Below are 17,634 nucleotides of genomic sequence, written 5' to 3' on the forward strand. Positions count from 1 at the left end.
TATGTATATCATAAAAATTGAATATACTTTTAACGAATTAGACAAAATTCACCTGAACTATACGGTGAATTAGTTAGTACCCATTCCATGCAGAGTATTAAAATACACTGTATATACATACATATATGAATATATGCGCAATGCAATTGTGTGCAAGTAGTAACATACATGAATCGAGTAGTTTGTTTGTTGCTTTTCGATTGCGCTTAGTTTAGTTTAACTAAAAGCGATAGAAAATATTACGTATACTTGCAAACACTGACGCATATATAATATGTATACATGCATCCCTTCATCCCACAGAAAACAATACACTCGAAATACCAGTAAGCGTTAGCAGTATCATTTCAAATGAAATAAAGTAAAATAAATAAATTATGAGCATAAAAAAGGATTAAAAGCAAAATCAAAAACGAGATTACATGAGATGAGGTATGTATGAATGTATATTAGCTGAGACGAACTTAAATATAAATATATATTTATAGCCAAGTAATGTCATTAAATTATCCTGGAATCTCTACAGATTGTATATAGTAAATACTATATGTACTATACTATGTATATAAAGTTAGAAAATTATTTTATTGGTGTGGAAGTAATATAAAGACAAATTTGCATACTAAGGAATGTAAAATTTTGTCTCTTGACTTTCAAACCAAACACAATTACGTTGTTTATTTTGATATTTACATTATCAAATACTCAAATACACGCGTACGATTAATAAAATTAAAAGCAAATACTTTGCTTTGCTAATTACAATGTCAATGAGACTAGAAAAAAGAAAAAAAATGTTAACTTCGGCTGCACCGAAGCTATAATACCCTTCACAAATTAAAAAGTTTTTATACAAGAACTTGATATTGACCGGTCAGTTTGTATGGTTGCTAGAGTGATCCGATTGTAATATATTCTTCGGAGATTGGCTCGTTGCCATGGACAATAACCCATGCCAAATTTGGTGAAGATACCTCGCTAAACGAAAAAGTTCTCCATATACACACTTGATTTCGATCGTTCAGTTTGTATGACAGCTATTGGCGATTCCCACAAATAAGCAGCTTGTAGGGGAGAAAAGGTCCAGTGCAAAATCGATATCTCACAAACAGAGGGACTAGTTCGCTTGTATACAGAAGGACAGAAGGACATGGCTAAATCGAGTCAGCTCATCACGCGGATCATTTATGTATATACTGTCAGCGTCAAAAGAAAGTGTACACCTTTTTCTCATACATTTCATTCTTTATTTCAGTATAAAGATATTAAAATTTTTTCAAATCAATTATCATTTATAAATTATTGAATATTGTTCTTACAAAAACTTAACAGCAATCCAAAATAAAATCCACAAGTACAAAACAACACAAACAAAACCAAATATATCAATCAATATTTCACGCGGCAGAACAAAGTGTACAGTTTAAGAAAAATTAAAAAATTCTAAAGTTAATACTTTGTTTGTTTTTCCTTTGCATGGATAACTGCTTCCAACCTCCTTGGCATTGATTCCACTAAGTTGGACACTACTTCCGGGGAAATTTTGGAACATTCCTCTTGTTAAATTACCTTCAGAGAATTTTTACTGGTTATTCTCCTTTTTCTTATTTTCCGGTCCAAATGTTCCCACAGATGCTCAATGCAAATTGCAATCGTCGTTTTTGGTTCTGTGTAGAGATGTGTGGTTTTTTCCTCGGTACCCAGCCATAGAGACCATTGGCATGCAACGCTCGCCTGATCGTGCTGGCACTTACGTTCAGTCCGGATGTTCTGGGCACTTCCTTCGATATTTTTACGGCACTGTCAGTTGGATCTATCTTTGCAGCTCTCACAACTGATCGCATTTCTGTAGCACTGAGCCGCTTTGGTCAACCCGAACGTGTTCGATCTTCTAATTCACTAAACTAATTACAAAGAAAGAACTATTGACAACGATATATTTTTTTGCGTAAAATAAATATGCGAGGCCTATTTCCGTAACTGTACACTTTGTTTTGACGCGTGAAATATTTGGTACTGAGAATATTTGGTTTTGTTCGTACTGTTTTTGTATTTATGAATTTTTTTTGGATTGCTGTTAATTTTTTGTAAGAACAATATTTAATCATTCATAAATTATAATTTATTTGAAAATTTTTGAATATTTTTATACTGAGATAAAGACTGAAATGTATGAGAAAAAGGTGTACACTTTCTTTTGACGCTGACAGTGTTTTATAGGGTCTTCGACGTTTGCTTCTCGTTGTTACACATTTTGTGGAAAACATAATATACCTTGTTCAAACGTTATTATTGTGGTATTATATCAAAATCAAGTTCTTGTATCGAAACTTCTATATTTGCGAAGGATATTTTTGCAGCGAAGCTAACATTTTTTGGTGTTTTGCGTAATGAAATGTATACTTTTGAGATTTCAAGACATACAATAAAGCTTTGCCATATTGGTTAGATATAGTCATAGGTATTAGGTCTACTGATTGCGTATTTTCTCAGGCATAAAACAATTTATTACTTTTAATGAAATATTATATATGTTTTTTGTCATAAACAATTTTTGATTAATAAATTAGTGAAGTGTTCCTTTCGGCCAAAAGAGTACCTCAATTTTTTCTTACCAATCGCACATTCAAAAATGCAGTTAGTCATATAATATAAGGACAATAGTGATAGTATAATAATAACTGCAATACCTCATGGATAGCGGTTTCAGCTGCATTTCATACAGTTTGAATTATCGTAATATTCAGAAACGAATAATCATATATATATATACCTTTGTAAATGTCTCGTATCAGTACATGATTCATAGCACAGATGCAGTTAAAACGCAATATATGTTTGTATATATGTGTGTACTATTGGAACTGAAAACTCGTTAAAACAGCATTGAAGCCTAAATGCCCATTCACATACAATTTTTCGCTTTGCGTGGCAGTTCATACTGAAACAACCAAGCGCAGAAAACAAAGTGTATGCCACAATTAACGCTTTGCTTTTAAAAAATGGCGACTGTTGCAAAGCGTAAAAAGATGAAAGTTGCCTAACATTTTGCTTGGCTTCGCGTCGAAAACTTTTTTTTGTCAACGAGCTCATACAAAAGCTTGCATCGAACTTTTCTGTCAAAACAAATGTCTGACGCAAATAGAAGCAAAAGTTCTACTTGAATTGTCCATAAAGGTATATGTATGCATATCTGAACACATTGAGCTGAAGCGTATACATAAGTATGTAATACTTTCATTGATCATTGCGTTTATACTCGAATTCACGTTAAAAGTTGTACAAATGGAGTATAAAGGTGCACACTAGCATTCAAGATAGGCTCCACAAATGGTGTGACATTAAGAATATTCCGCTACCAACATATTATAACATCAGCTTTCTATTTAATAAGTAATATGAATGCATAAAAAGAAACAACAGTTTCCATAGAAGAACATGGTTTTGATCGATCAGTTTGTATGACAGCTATATGCTAAAATTGTCCGATATCGTCCGTTCTGACAAATGAACCGCTTCTAAGTGAGAAAAGGATGTGTGCAAAATTTCAGATCTCAAAAATTGAGGGGCTAGTTCGCGTATATACAGACCGACGGATATGACTAAATCAACTCAGCTTGTCACGTTGATCATTTATATACTCGTATATAATTTATATACTATTATAAAAAATGCAAGCCCTACACAAAAAAAAAACAATAATAACATTATTAAATTTTTTTGTGTCGAGTGACTCAAATCACAATTTTATTTTTATTTCTTTAGAAATTGTGCCAATTAGTTGGTGAAAAATTTTTTTTTGGTTCATATCTCTAATTTCAGATATTTCCCAGCAAGTCACGGCTACGGAAACACCAATACATTCCCGAAAGTTATTTTAAAATCTTCCTTAAATATATCTGACACAAACTCATTCGAAGAGGCTAAATATTAGGTCAAGTAAAAAGTTCGTTCGGTTTTTATTTAAGAGATGGCGTTATTGTCCATAGTACGTGTGTACGTGTTACGTGTCGCATCATGTCATACTATACGGCGCTGAAAACGTGTTTATTCGCGCTAAAAGTTTATCCTTGACCGTTTTTCAATTGATTGACTCAGTACGTTGTGAGCGCTCGTCAAAGATGGACACCAGCAAAGAGAAAATTCGCTATATTTTACAATTTTTCTTCGATCAAGGCGAAAAAGCAGCCAAAGCGGCTGAAAAAATTTATTTAGTTTATGGGCCCGATACTGTAAACGAACGTGTAGCACAAAATGATTTGCTAGGTTCCGTTCCGGTAATTTCGATGTCAAAGATGCACCACGCGTCGGGAGGCCTGTCGTCGAAAATTGCGATAAAATGATGGAAATAGTGGAAACAGACCGTCACGTGAGCACTTATTTAATTGCTGAGGAAATAAAGATAAGCCAGAAAACCGTTTGGAACCATTTGCATAACCTTGGATTCAAAAAGAATGTTTGGGTGCCACACGAACTAACGCAAAAAACATGATGGACCGAATTTCCGTCTGCGAATCGCTGCTGAATCGCAACAAAATCGACCCGTTTCTGAAGCGGATTGTGACTGGTGATGAAAAATGGGTCACTTACGACAATATCGAGCGCAAACGGTCGTGGTCAAAGCTCGGGGAAGCGGCCCAGACGGTGGCCAAGACCGGATTGACGGCCAGAAAGGTTTTGCTGCGTGTTTGGTGGGATTCGCAAGAAATTATTTACTACGAGCTGTTCCCCTATAGCCAAACGCTCAATTGAGCCCTCTACTGCCAACAACTAGACCGCTTGAAGGCAGCACTCATCCAGAAGAGGCCATTTATGATCAACAGCGGCCGAATTGTGTTTCAGAACAATGCCAGGCCACACACGTCTTTGGTGACGCGTCAGAAGCTCCGGGAGCTCGGATGTTAGGTCCTAATGCACCCACCTCATAGTCCGGACCTGGCACCAAGTGATTACCATATTTTCCTGTTCATGGCGAACGCGCTTAATGGTGAGAAGTTGGCCTCAAGAAAGGCCTGTGAAAATTGGCTCTCCGAGTTTTCTGGCAATAGGGACGCAGCCTTCTACGAGAGGGGTATAATGAGGTTAGCATCTCGTTGGCAACAAGTTTACGAACAAAACGGCGCATATTTGACTTAAATCGGACAAATGTACACAAAGTTATCATCTTTTGAAAAATCAATAAAAAACCGAACGAACTTTTTACTTTACTTACTATTATATATTGAGTTGATGTGCAAAACGTCAACCAGAGGATCGGAATTCATAATATTAGCAATGGGAAGTTTGGACCAAGGTCTTAACCAATTCCGTTTATATTCAGCGCTAAACCACATTATTTTTAAGAAAACTTGTCCTTTTAATTTTACTAAAATATCACGTATTCGACCAACCTAAACTGTTTAAGAAAGGTGGAAAGTCGGAAATCACTATATAGGGTACATTAGGGGCAGAAAAGGATTGGGCTGATTGCACAAACTTTTGACATTACTTATGTATACTCGAGAACATACTTTCAAGCAATTTTATAAGTATGAAACACAAACACTGACCGACTTATTCGGCATAAGGTTTGTTAGAATAACGAAAATTATTATATATAGTGGAAGCTTGGGTAATTCGTTTACTCCCTATAAGCATGGTCACTCTATTTAATTAAGATAACTCACATATCGGCCGATATATGGTGTAAAAAGTCATCCAGAAGTTCGAAAATCTTTTTTATTAAGTATATGAGAGCTAAGGGAATTATTAATTCAACTCAACATATTTTTGACATACAGGCATATTATTGTCAAAGAAGGATTATCTCTATTGGTACAAAGTTTTATCTGGATACATTGATTGGTTCTTGATCTGTGTACTGGAGAGTGAAAGAATCTTATGGAATTTAAAATTGTGTTATATGCATGATTTTGCACTATAATGTACGAATTTCAGCGAAATATTACAAACCGATTTTGGTTGAGATCGGTAAAGTAGTTCCTGAGATATGGCTTTTCACTTCAATTTGCGCGGTGCCACACCCATCGTTCAAATTTGACACCGGGTCCTATAAAGGCCTCTCGTGCAATCTCGGGTTTAAAATTTAATGTCTCTGACGCATTTATTTATAGATTTATCGCACTTTTAGTAATTTTTAACAAAATAGTTCACTCATTTTCACAGGGTGGGTAGAAATGCCAAAAAGACATGCCCTGAACGAATTTGGTTATTATATCTTCAATGGTTTATTAGAACCATAGATGTTCCTCTCTAATGCAGTTCGTTATACTATAATAGTTCGTTATACTATAACAGCCTTATATCTTATTGTCGAGCCTAATGATGGAACTTTATAAGTTTTGATTAATATTTTGTGGGTGTGGCAAAACCCCGCCCATCTGCAATACCAACCCTCCTTAGGTGGCAAGGAACATGTGTACTAAGTTTCATCAAGATATATCAATTTTTACTCACGTTACAGCTTGCACAGACGGACGGACGGACAGACAGTCACCCGGATTTTTACTCGTCTTTTCATCCTGATCATTTATATATTATACATATAACCCCATATCTAACTCCATAGGTTTTAGGTGATAAAAACAACCGTTAGGGGAACAAAACTAGTTTACATACTCTGTAGCAACATGTTGCAAGCGTATAAAAACGAAATCATGGGTTGGCAGTACCAAAAATCGCTTCGGATATTTATCGATTAATCGAAAGGGCTCTACCCAACACTTTGTCCATTTATAGCTGTCTTCGATTCGAAAAACGGTTTAGTAACCTTTTAGGTTTATTTTCTAACTATAAACTATTAGAATTGATTTTAAGTGTCAAGTTTTTAAAATCATAAAAAAAGAAATTTGTATAGTAATGCAATAAAACTGATCTAAAATATGCTAATGAAAACTTGGTAGCAGTGAAGATAGCGGTTATACCATTTTAATGAGGTATCCACATACTCTCTTACAGGCAGTTGTTTCAATACTCTATAAGTTTTATTTTAATATAAAATTTTTTTAAAATGACATTTCCGGACATTGGAATTCAACATAATTTTAATTTTAATAGCCGGACAGTTGAAAATTATCAATAAAATAATGTTCTTTTAACAATATTTTTACCACGATTTCTTTTTAGATCATTTATGATCAAAACTAAATATTTAATAACACCCTTTAACGCACAATAACTTATAATTATTACTTGCTAAAATCTCTATGTCACTAGCAAAAAAGTAACTTTATAACATCTCGCGTGCACCAACTAAAATTTCTTTAATAAAGTCGGCGACGCAATTATCAGAAAATTAAGCTTGTCATACCGTTATATATCGATGGCTGCTTCGGATAAATTTTTCTAAGCATCCCAGTTTTAAGGGTTTTTTTAGTTTAAATGCAAAACCTGAGTAGTGTCCGGTCACTGGTACACTTACTATGCTATGAATTTCTTTCACTTTTTACCATTTTCAAATTCTTCAGCAATGGTCTACCTTACAAATTGCGAGAGTATAAAATGTTCGGCTTCACCCGTAGATATATTTTGTGAAAGTTATACCATATATGTACTTTACCATATACATACACATGTATGTGTAGGAATAAATGTATGATAACCTAAAATGCAAAATTCTATAAAATAGAAACTATTCATATTGAAACAATGTTGGAATTTTGGATATGCTTGGTTATATCTGATAGCAGACGCTTAAAACTTTGTATACGTATGTTATATGATTTAGAGGGTCGAAATCAATAAAAAACTCAATTTAGAATTACTGATGTTGCGTTATTTTGCATTTTAGGTGACGGTATGATCATATGGGTATTTTTTTTTAGAAATGAGAGATGATACAAGAAAAAGGTGTATATTATATTTTATAAAACTCAGATAAACGTTTTCTAGTCATTAAAAGGCATCTTCATTGTAATTTTATAAATACTTTCTAAACAGCATACATTTTATTCGTAGATATGTATATACATATTTATATTCGGCCCTATTCCCGTTGTCGTTGTTATCGTCGCTTCGTTTCTATCTTCTTATTGTAACCAATTTCTCGATACCTTGTACCTTACCTTACCTTGTAACTCACTCTTGAGTTCGATCACTGGATTGTTAAATAAAAGTCCCTATTTAATGGCTATACACTAATCTTTATTTCTAATCCGAACAACTTAACGCTTTACAACTCATTAGCCGAATTCGCAACTTCTTACTTATATATTAATAGCTCTTGACACGGCAGCACTCTAACTTGAACTGTGTCTGTTTTGAAGAAAATATTTGAGTTCCCATTCTTCTTTAAGCGCGTCCTTAAGCATTTCTTTGTTGGTGATACCACGCTGCCTAATTTTTGTCTCTAGTAGGTTCCATAAGTGTTCAATTGGGTTTAGGTCTGGTGATTGCGGGAGTATACGAAGTTGTTTCGGAATATCATAGAGCAACCACTGCTTCACAATTTCTGCTGTGTGCTTGGCGTCGTTGTCTTGTTGGAAAATAAATCGCACACCTAGTCCCAACTTGACTGCACTTTCTTTTAAATTTATTTTTAAAATATCAAGATAACCATATTTATTCAATATCGACTCAAGAAACTAAAAATTTCCAACGCCCGAACTTGCCATACACCCCCACATCATCCACCATGCTTTACTGTAGGTACGAGATTTTGCTTATTCAGTGCTGTTCCACTTTTCCTCCAAACAATCTTACGACCTTTCATTCCAAAGATGCAGAACCTACTTTCATCTGAAAAAATAACGCTTTTCCAAAACTCTGGAGGCTTGTTTAAGTGGTCTTTTGTAAAGGCCATCCTTTTAAGTCGATTTACTCTCGATATGTAGGGCTTTCTACGTGCCACTCTGCCGTAAAATCCGGCTATTTTCTTGTATCTGGACATTGCTTCTTTTGGTATTTAAATTCTATGTCTTTTGAAATTTGGCTTGTGGTCAGTCGTGGATTACACTTCACAAGAGAGGTTATATTGCGCTCTTCTCTTTCAGTTAGTTTTTTTGGACGTCCAGAACGTGGCTTGGACTCACGACATTTTGTTTTCTTGTAATTAATTATTACTCTCTGGACTGACAGTACTCTGCCAACAGTTTTCGCGATTTCTCGATAACTTTTGCCATTTTGCCACAATCCAACAAAGATTTCCTTCGCCAATATCTATTTCTTTTCGCTTTTAGTCCATATTAAAAAAAGGAGAATAACTCCTGTGATTATATATGCTTTAGACGTGTTATAAATGTTTCTATGTCGTTATCATAGTCGTTTCTAAATGCGTAATACCAATATATTTTCGATAAATGTCGATAATGCCAACAACTTTTTGAAATTAGCTGTAACAATTTGACCATTTTGATGAAAATTTTATTAGAAACTTATAACAATATCTAACGTTATTCATATATATTTATCACAATCCGACCAATCGATAGCGTGTCAATATGTATATTAGAATGCTTTCAGAGATAGTAATTGTAGAAGCTGTATTGAATGAAAACTTGAAGTCGTTTTAATTGATTGTGAAAAGGTTGAATCTATTCTATAACGGGTAGTTATTTTTAGAGATAATTATCTGCAAAAACTGAAATTATCGTAATACAATAGGATGTACAATATTTTTGGTTAATCCTGGAGAGGTATAAACAAATAATTTCGATGGTTTTCTTACTCTCGGGCAAGCAACGTATAAATAGCTGCGCGAAAAGTCTGTCTGCCGGAATTCTATGTAAAACGTTCTAACATCTGCGATGGTAGCGCAGTCTACCGGATCCAATGTAAAACATTCCAAAATTAACAACTAATTATAAATGATAAATTAATTAAACATTTTCCAGTGGACCAAATTGTGAATCTAAACCATCCTCGAATCCCCTTGAACTCACACAAAAAAAATTCATCAAAATCGGTCCAGCCGTCTAGGAGGAGTTCAGTGACATACCCACGCAAACAAGAAATATATAATATATACAAAGATATATTATACATTGGCCGATATTTTCGGTAAAAAGTCAACTATAGGCACTGGGGTCCACATATTTAGTCCCCTAGGTACTTGAACAGTTTTGGTTCGATTTAGACAATTTTTGGTTACAAGGTGGTATACTATAAACGCATTATTCACGCAAACTTTTATCCCGATATAATCATTGTTGCTTGATTTACATAGTGGAAAGTGAAAGAATCAAATGGAATTTAAAATGTTATATGTAAAATAGTCGTGGTTGTAATCCGATTTTGCCCATTTTCGCACTATAACACAGAAATATGTGAAGAATGTTATGTACCGAATTTGGTTGAAATCGGTTGAGCAGATCCCAAGATAGGGGTTTTCACCTTGAAGTGGGCGGTGCCCACTGTCTTATTTTGAACGCGTTTCCTATAAAGTCATCGCATACCATCCCAGGAAAATTTAATGTCTCTGGCGTGTTTAGTGCTTGATTTATCGCGCTTTTACTTATTTTCACACTGTCGTGAGAAGTGCTAAAACCATTTGTTCTCAGTGAATTTTGTTATTATAGCATTAGCGGTTTAGGATATATGCACATTAAACCTATTAGGGAGTGCGACCACGCCCACTTTTTAAAAAATTTGAAATAGCAGATGCCCCTCCCTAATGTAATCCTGTATGCCAAGAAACAGTCTTGTATCTTATTGTATAGCTTAGTTATGGCAATTTATTTGTTTTTGATTAATGGCGTTTTGTATCCGTGGCAGTGGTCCGCCCATCGCCCATCGGCAATACCAACCGTTTTACGGTACCAAGAAACATGTGTACCAAGTTTCATAAAGATATCTCAATTTATACTCAAAAAGTTACAGCTTGCACGGACGGACGGAGAGACAGTCACCCGGATTTTAACACGTCTCTTCATCCTGATCAGTTATATATACATAACCCTATATCTAACTCGATTAGTTTTAGGTGATACAAACAACCGTTAGGTGAACAAAACTATTATACTCTGTAGCAACAGGTTGCGAGAGTATAATAAATGTAAATTTATTGTACCATCATTATTTATCTGTAGTATATCAGTATACCTGAAGTACCCTGAAATATTGCATAGGCGTATCAGATAATTCCAAATGCATTACCTATGATCGAAAATATTAGGACCATGTTAGGATTCAAGGAATTTATCTTCATCTAATGACAGATGCTATAATACTCTTCACGAATACAAAAGGTCTTGGTTTTGATCTGTCAGTTTATAATGTAGCTATATGCTATAGTGATCCGATCTGAACAACTTCTTCGGAGATTGTACCGTTGCCTTGGACAAAAACCCATACCAAATGTCGTGTATATATTTTGTTAAATAAATAGGTTTTCCATACAAACACTTGATTTCGATCGTTCAGTTTGTATCTGACCAATTTTTTCGGTAATTGCACAACTGCACAAATGAAAAAATTTTCCGTGCAAGCATTTGAATCCGATTCGACCGACAGACGGACATGGCTAAATCGACTCAGCTCGTCACGCTGACTTTTTATCTTTATATATATTTTTCTTGTGTGCGTGTGTATGTCACTGAACTCCTCCTAGACGGCTGGACCGATTTTGATGAATTTGGTTTAGATTCACAATTTGGTCCAAGGAAAAATGCTTATTTACTTATTTTTCATTTATAAGTAGTTGTTAATTTTGGAATGTTTTACATTGGATCCGGTAGACTGCGCTACCCTCGCAGATGTTAGAACGTTTTACATAGAATTCCGGCAGACTGCGCTGCAGTGGTGACAGATATTCAAAAGTATATTTGAGCCTGATAGATGGCGCTGAGATCAGATTCTAAGATAGCATAAGTATAGTTTAAACTATTAAGACTATAGACATGTGTATGGTGTATAGTGTCTAAACATTCATCCCTTATGCTATGCTACTCTATACGGAAATAGAGACTACACAAGGACCAAGATTAGTCCTGAGGATTAATCATAAAAAAAATCATGGGCAACATTTTTGAAGCCACTATTTTGAGTAGAAAATTTCAAGATGAAGTTGTACTTCTGCCACGGATTCCAATGATTCCTTCAGATTCGCCGATACCATTTAAACATTTATAATTACCCATCTGCTTGGCATTTGGGATAACTATTAATAAGGCACAAGGACACAATGACGATTTGTTTGACGATTATACCTCTCAAGGATTAACCAAAAATATTGTACATCCTATGGCATTACGATAACTTCAGTTTTTGTGTGATAGTTAAGAATAAATACCCGTTATAGAATAGTTTAAGACTCAACCTTTTCACCTGCAATTAAAAAAACTTCAAGTTTTCATTCAATACAGCTTCTATATTTAACATCTCTGAAAGCATACTAATACATATACTCACTGCTATTGTTCGAATTCTGATAAATATATATGAATGACGTTAGGTATTGTAACAAGTTTGTTGATAAAAATTTTCATCAAAACGGTCTAATTGTTACAGCTTATTTCAAAAAGTTTACATTAAAGACGTGGGACAGGACAACGTCTTTCGGGCTTCTAGTATACTTATATACTTTATAGTCTCCGAGGTTTCCTTTTTGGGTGTTATAAACATTGTGGCAAACTTAATATATCCTGTTCAGAGTATAAAAAAGACAGAAAGATGTGCCACATTTAGAGCAAGAAATTAAAACGAAAATAATCTGCTATTTTTTATACTCTCGCAACCTGTTGCTACAGAGTATAATAGTTTTGTTCACCTAACGGTTGTTTGTATCACCTAAAACTAATCGAGTTAGATGTAGGGTTATATATATATAAATGATCAGGATGAAGAGACGAGTTGAAATCCGGGTGACTGTCTGTCCGTCCGTGAAAGCTCTAACTTGAGCAAAAATTGAGATATCTTTATGAAACTAGGTAGACATGTTTCATGGTACCGTGAGACGGTTGGTATTGCAGATGGGCGTAATCGGACCACTGCCACGCCCACAAAACGCCATTAATCAAAAACAAAAACCTTGCCATAACTAAGCTCCGCAATAAGATACAAGACTGTTATTTGGTACACAGGATCACATTAGGGAGGGGCATCTGCAGTTAAAATTTTTTTTTTAAAAGTGGGCGTGGTCCCGCCTCTAATAGGTTTAATGTGCATATCTCCTAAACCGCTAATGCTATAATAACAAAATTCACTGGAAGCAAATGTTTTTAGCACTTCTATTGACGGTGTGAAAATAGTTGAAATCGGGTGGCAACTCCGCCCACTCCCCATATAACGATAGTGTTAAAAACTACTAAAAGCGCGATAAATCAAGCACTAAACACGCCAGAGACATTAAATTTTATCTCTGAGATGGTATAAGATGACTTTATAGGAACCGCGTTCAAAATTAGACAGTGGGCGTGGCACAGCCCACTTTTAGGTGAAAACCCATATCTTGAGATCTGCTTAACCGATTTCAACCAAATTCGGTGCGTAACGTTCTTTTCATGTTTCTATGTCATAGTGCGAAAATGGGCGAAATCGGATTACAACCTCGCCTATTTTCCATATGACACCATTTTAAATACCACTTGATTCTTTCACTTTCCACTATGCAAATCAAGCAACAATGATTATATCGGCGTAAAACTTTGCGTGAATAATGCAATTAAAGTATGCCACCTTGCGGCCAAAAATTGTCTAAATCGAACCAAAACTGTTCAACCCCTAAGTACTAAATATGTGGACCCCAGTGCCTATAGTTGACCTTCTACCGAAAATATCAGTCAATCCACAAAGAAATCTCAAACGAGTATACCATTTGACTTTGCGAGAGTATAAAATGTTCGGTTACATCCGAACTTAGCCCTTCCTTACTTGTTATTTCTAGCTTTTGTTGTAAGATTTGTTATGTGCTACTCTTGTATGTTTTTCATTTGTTACGTAGCCTCTGCTTCTGTTATCAGCGTGTTACCGCTGGTGAATAACTCGTCGGAACATTTAAGTGGTTTCCAATATGTTTTGTTCCATACTTCTTTATGTCACACGCTATAAAGAAAGACACTTGTAAAATTTGTTTAAGAAAAATTATTTAACTCAAATTTAAATGTCTAAAAAAATCCATTATTAGTATTTTAACTTTCAAAATAATAACAATAATTGATATTTGTTTTTGACATATGGAAATTGTTAACAATTTAAAATTGTTTGTGGCTTAAATTGTATATTTTCCTTGTAAATGAAAAATAAGTTCTTCTTGTTTATTTTTATCCACTTATAGGAATATTCACTGTCTACCAGGATGGGCGGCTCTTAAGATGAAATTATTTTTAAAAGCACTGATATTATCACTTTTTGTAACATTCGGAACGTCGGAAGGTCATTCCAAATTTTGATATTCCTGAAATTCCTGTTGCAACAGTGTTCTGTTAATCGGTTCCGCTAAGGGACTTTTCTGGGATGACTGAACATAATAAAATAACTAATTTTTTTTTTTGTCAAAATCAAGCATGTAGGTGTATTAGGTAAGGGATTTGGGGTTAGAAAAGTATAGTTTTTTATAAGGTCAAATGTTGCAAGCTTGAAACAGGGTCTAAGTGTTAAATGAAAAATTAGACCAACTTTTAGTATTTTTCCATTTTTAATTTCTTTTCATAAATATTATGTTTTGTAAGAGCGTAGTTGAGAGTATGGGTGCGTTTGAGATGGTAAACACGACAGCTGTGTTGCAAATTCGTCAAGGTATCACGTTCTGCGTGAATTTCAGACAACTGCAACACGTTATACTATCACTTTTTGCACTCGATATATGCAAATAATCGGTAACACTAAATTTTTGTCTGCACATCAGCAGAGTATCAGCAAATATGCAACATAGTGGCTATACTGCTGTAATTATTACGTAGCTCAAATGCACCCTAGAACATATTTTATTGCAGAAACATCTGTTGTTGTTAAAAATAGAAGAGGTAAAAAATACAATATACATCCCACGTGACATGATATTTGATCTGGAGTGCTTTAGCATTTTAAGCGGTTAAACACAAATTTACTTAGCCGGTTGTATACGCGGATGTCTACCTGTATTTGCGATTCTACAATATAAAAGTTATGGAAAATCTAGATCAATAAATAGAAACCACGCAAGTAATCAAATTTGTTGTTATTTTTTCATTTCAGGTTAAATTTGGCTTTGCACTGTAACAAATTAACCATTAATACTAAACAACGAATAAACTTCAGAAATGTGCCTCGTTAATGTCGTTTTGGCACTAAAAAAATAATAAGGAAAAAATAGTGGATTAATAAGCAACTAATGCAGCTAAGGAATCAGATCTAAAAAGTCGAGAATGGTGCAACTACTACACTGAATGGCATAATGCTATCTTTACCATAAAAATTGAGGATGTAAGTTCCGCTTCAGGAAACATTTATTCAGAAACCTTGTAAAAACAGCAACACTTTTAAAATTTTGATAGGTTGGAAAAGTAGTAACCTTTAAGCCGTTATTAAAAACGTGAGTTAAAATTTAAAATCTAAGAATTGTATTGAAAGATTTTTACAGTATCGAACGTTATTAGTACTTAATTTCTCCTTCAACTCCATTTAAGCTTCTCTTCCATTGAAACAGAAATCATTTTATTAGGGATAAGCGGTATAAACCGATTTAATTCATATTCAGAGCTAAACCACATAATGTTTATGAAAACATTGAAACATCACAAAAAAAAAAAAGTCTGAAGTAGTTGTATTATATGTATTTGGGCTAGGGTAAGTACTAACCCGATTTGATCTATTTTTGGCATTACGACGTGCTATTATTAGGACAAGATGCTCTCTGAGTTTCATTAAGTTACCTCATTATGGACCAAAATATACGGTATAAAGTCAAGCGGATGCATGAAAATCCGTATAGAAAGTATATGTGGGCTAAAGGAAGGATAGAACCGGTATTTGCCATATTCGACAGCATGACATACTATGATACACCCCGAATTTGATTAAGGTACCCCCAGATTGGTACCCCCTGAGGTCCACATATTCGATATCTGGGAAAAGTTATAGTCCGATTCCGAATATTTTTGAACGTAAGATGGCACACTTTAAATGCACCGCAAAAAAATGCATACAAAGTTTTTTCCGATAACGTCACTGGCTCTCGATTTATATACTGTAAAGTGAAAGTCAAATTTGAAATTGTGATATATGGGAAGTAGGTGCGGTTGTAGCTAAATTTTACAATATCACATAAGGAGTTTCTGAGATAAAGGATTTCATCCAAAAATGGACAGTGCCACCCCTATTGTCTAATTTTAACTCCGGCTTCCGTGGAGCGCTTTCTGATGTATTTGTTTTTAGTAGTTTTCTACTTAACTTTTATATGAGGAGTAGGCTTGATTATCATCCTATTTCAGCCATTTTCACACTGTCTAACAAGGTTCTGAAAGAAATTGCTCTCAGCAAGTTTAGTTGATATTGCCTTTGTGTTTAGTAAGATATTTAAACTTAATAGGGGCGGGCGTCGTTCACTTATTAAACTTTTCAAACCACAGATGACCAACCTAATTCAATGCCTTGTGGCAAATAACGGTATTGTATCTTTGCGTAGTTAAAGTCTTTTACAGTTTTACGAGTATTGATTGACACTGTGGACTGCAATAGCGACTTTCCAATAACACTGGGAAACAGTAGTTTTGTTTTATGAAGTTTCTTATGCTGATTCCAAATCTGAAGTGAGTTTTTCTCTAGCAGCTCTAGCTGGTTTCGAAATATGAACATATTACATTTTAAGCCAATAATACTACAATTTTAAAATAAATTGCTCTTACTTAACATTAAAAAAAAACTTTCTTTTCTGTGCTTTTCTTGCATGGGTAGAAACATCAGAAACATAAACAACTTGTTTTAAATGCTCTAGCATCAATCAACCATCATATTTGCATTCCAACGACCCAGATTTTTTCAAATATCGTAAAAAATACCGACATTATTTGCTGTGCTCAATTTCGGAAATATTTTACTGAAACGTTTCCCATCCTTATTTAGAGCTTTTACAAACTGTTTCATTATACCTAACTTTATTTGAAGAGAGGGTTATATAATGCGGTCTCTGGCTACTAGAGGGGCATTCATCAAATTTATACTACTCGGTACTAAATTCACTTTCAAAGGTTAAACTTTTTTAGTTTAGTGTCCTGCCTTGTCTCGGCTATCCATAAAACAGAAATGAAAGATAATTTACCATTTTTACATCGACGTATATCAGCCAGTTATGTTCTATGTATTTTATTACCAAGGCTACCGTTGGATATTCCTCTTTAACTTTAAAAAACATCTCATTTTATTTCCATTATGTAAGAGCACACATTTAAGATTACGTTTCGACGAATCAATAAATTAACGCCAATCTCTTGGATCATAGTTTGTTAATCCCGTTTCAATCATCAAACCAGAAATATTGTTGCAAAATAAAAAATTTCAAGAAGTACTTGTATCAGTAAAACTAAAGCTGCTAGAAAGAAACTGAGATAGATAGATTTGAAATTAGCGATGTCAGATTAGTAAGAAACAGTTAATAAACTTCATAAAACAAAAAAAGTTTAATTTTGTTAACCAGTGTAATATAAAGAAAAACGTGTAACAAATTTCATGAAGATGTCTAAATTTTTACTCAAATTATCGCTTGCAGAGTTGGACGGACAGTAT

At 34.4% G+C, this 17,634-nt stretch overlaps 1 protein-coding gene across 6 annotated transcripts in view; it reads left to right on the forward strand.

The window, feature by feature from the left end:
* Positions 1-17,634, forward strand: part of Tdg (Thymine DNA glycosylase) — a 67,352-nt gene that overhangs the window by 22,458 nt on the left and 27,260 nt on the right. For 3 of the 6 annotated variants that reach the window (XM_036367578.2, XM_014239534.3, XM_036367542.2), the window contains exons 2-3: positions 15,109-15,336; positions 15,408-15,445. The exons of 1 other annotated variant lie outside the window; for it this stretch is intronic. The gene's annotated coding sequence lies outside the window, so the exon portion shown is untranslated. Of the gene's footprint in view, positions 1-15,017; positions 15,037-15,108; positions 15,337-15,407; positions 15,446-17,634 lie in introns of those variants that run through there. 2 more of the 6 variants (XM_036367595.2, XM_014239535.3) reach the window with 2 other exon arrangements.

Source organism: Bactrocera oleae, chromosome X, assembly GCF_042242935.1.
Source record: "Bactrocera oleae isolate idBacOlea1 chromosome X, idBacOlea1, whole genome shotgun sequence".
Lineage (NCBI taxonomy): Eukaryota > Metazoa > Arthropoda > Insecta > Diptera > Tephritidae > Bactrocera > Bactrocera oleae.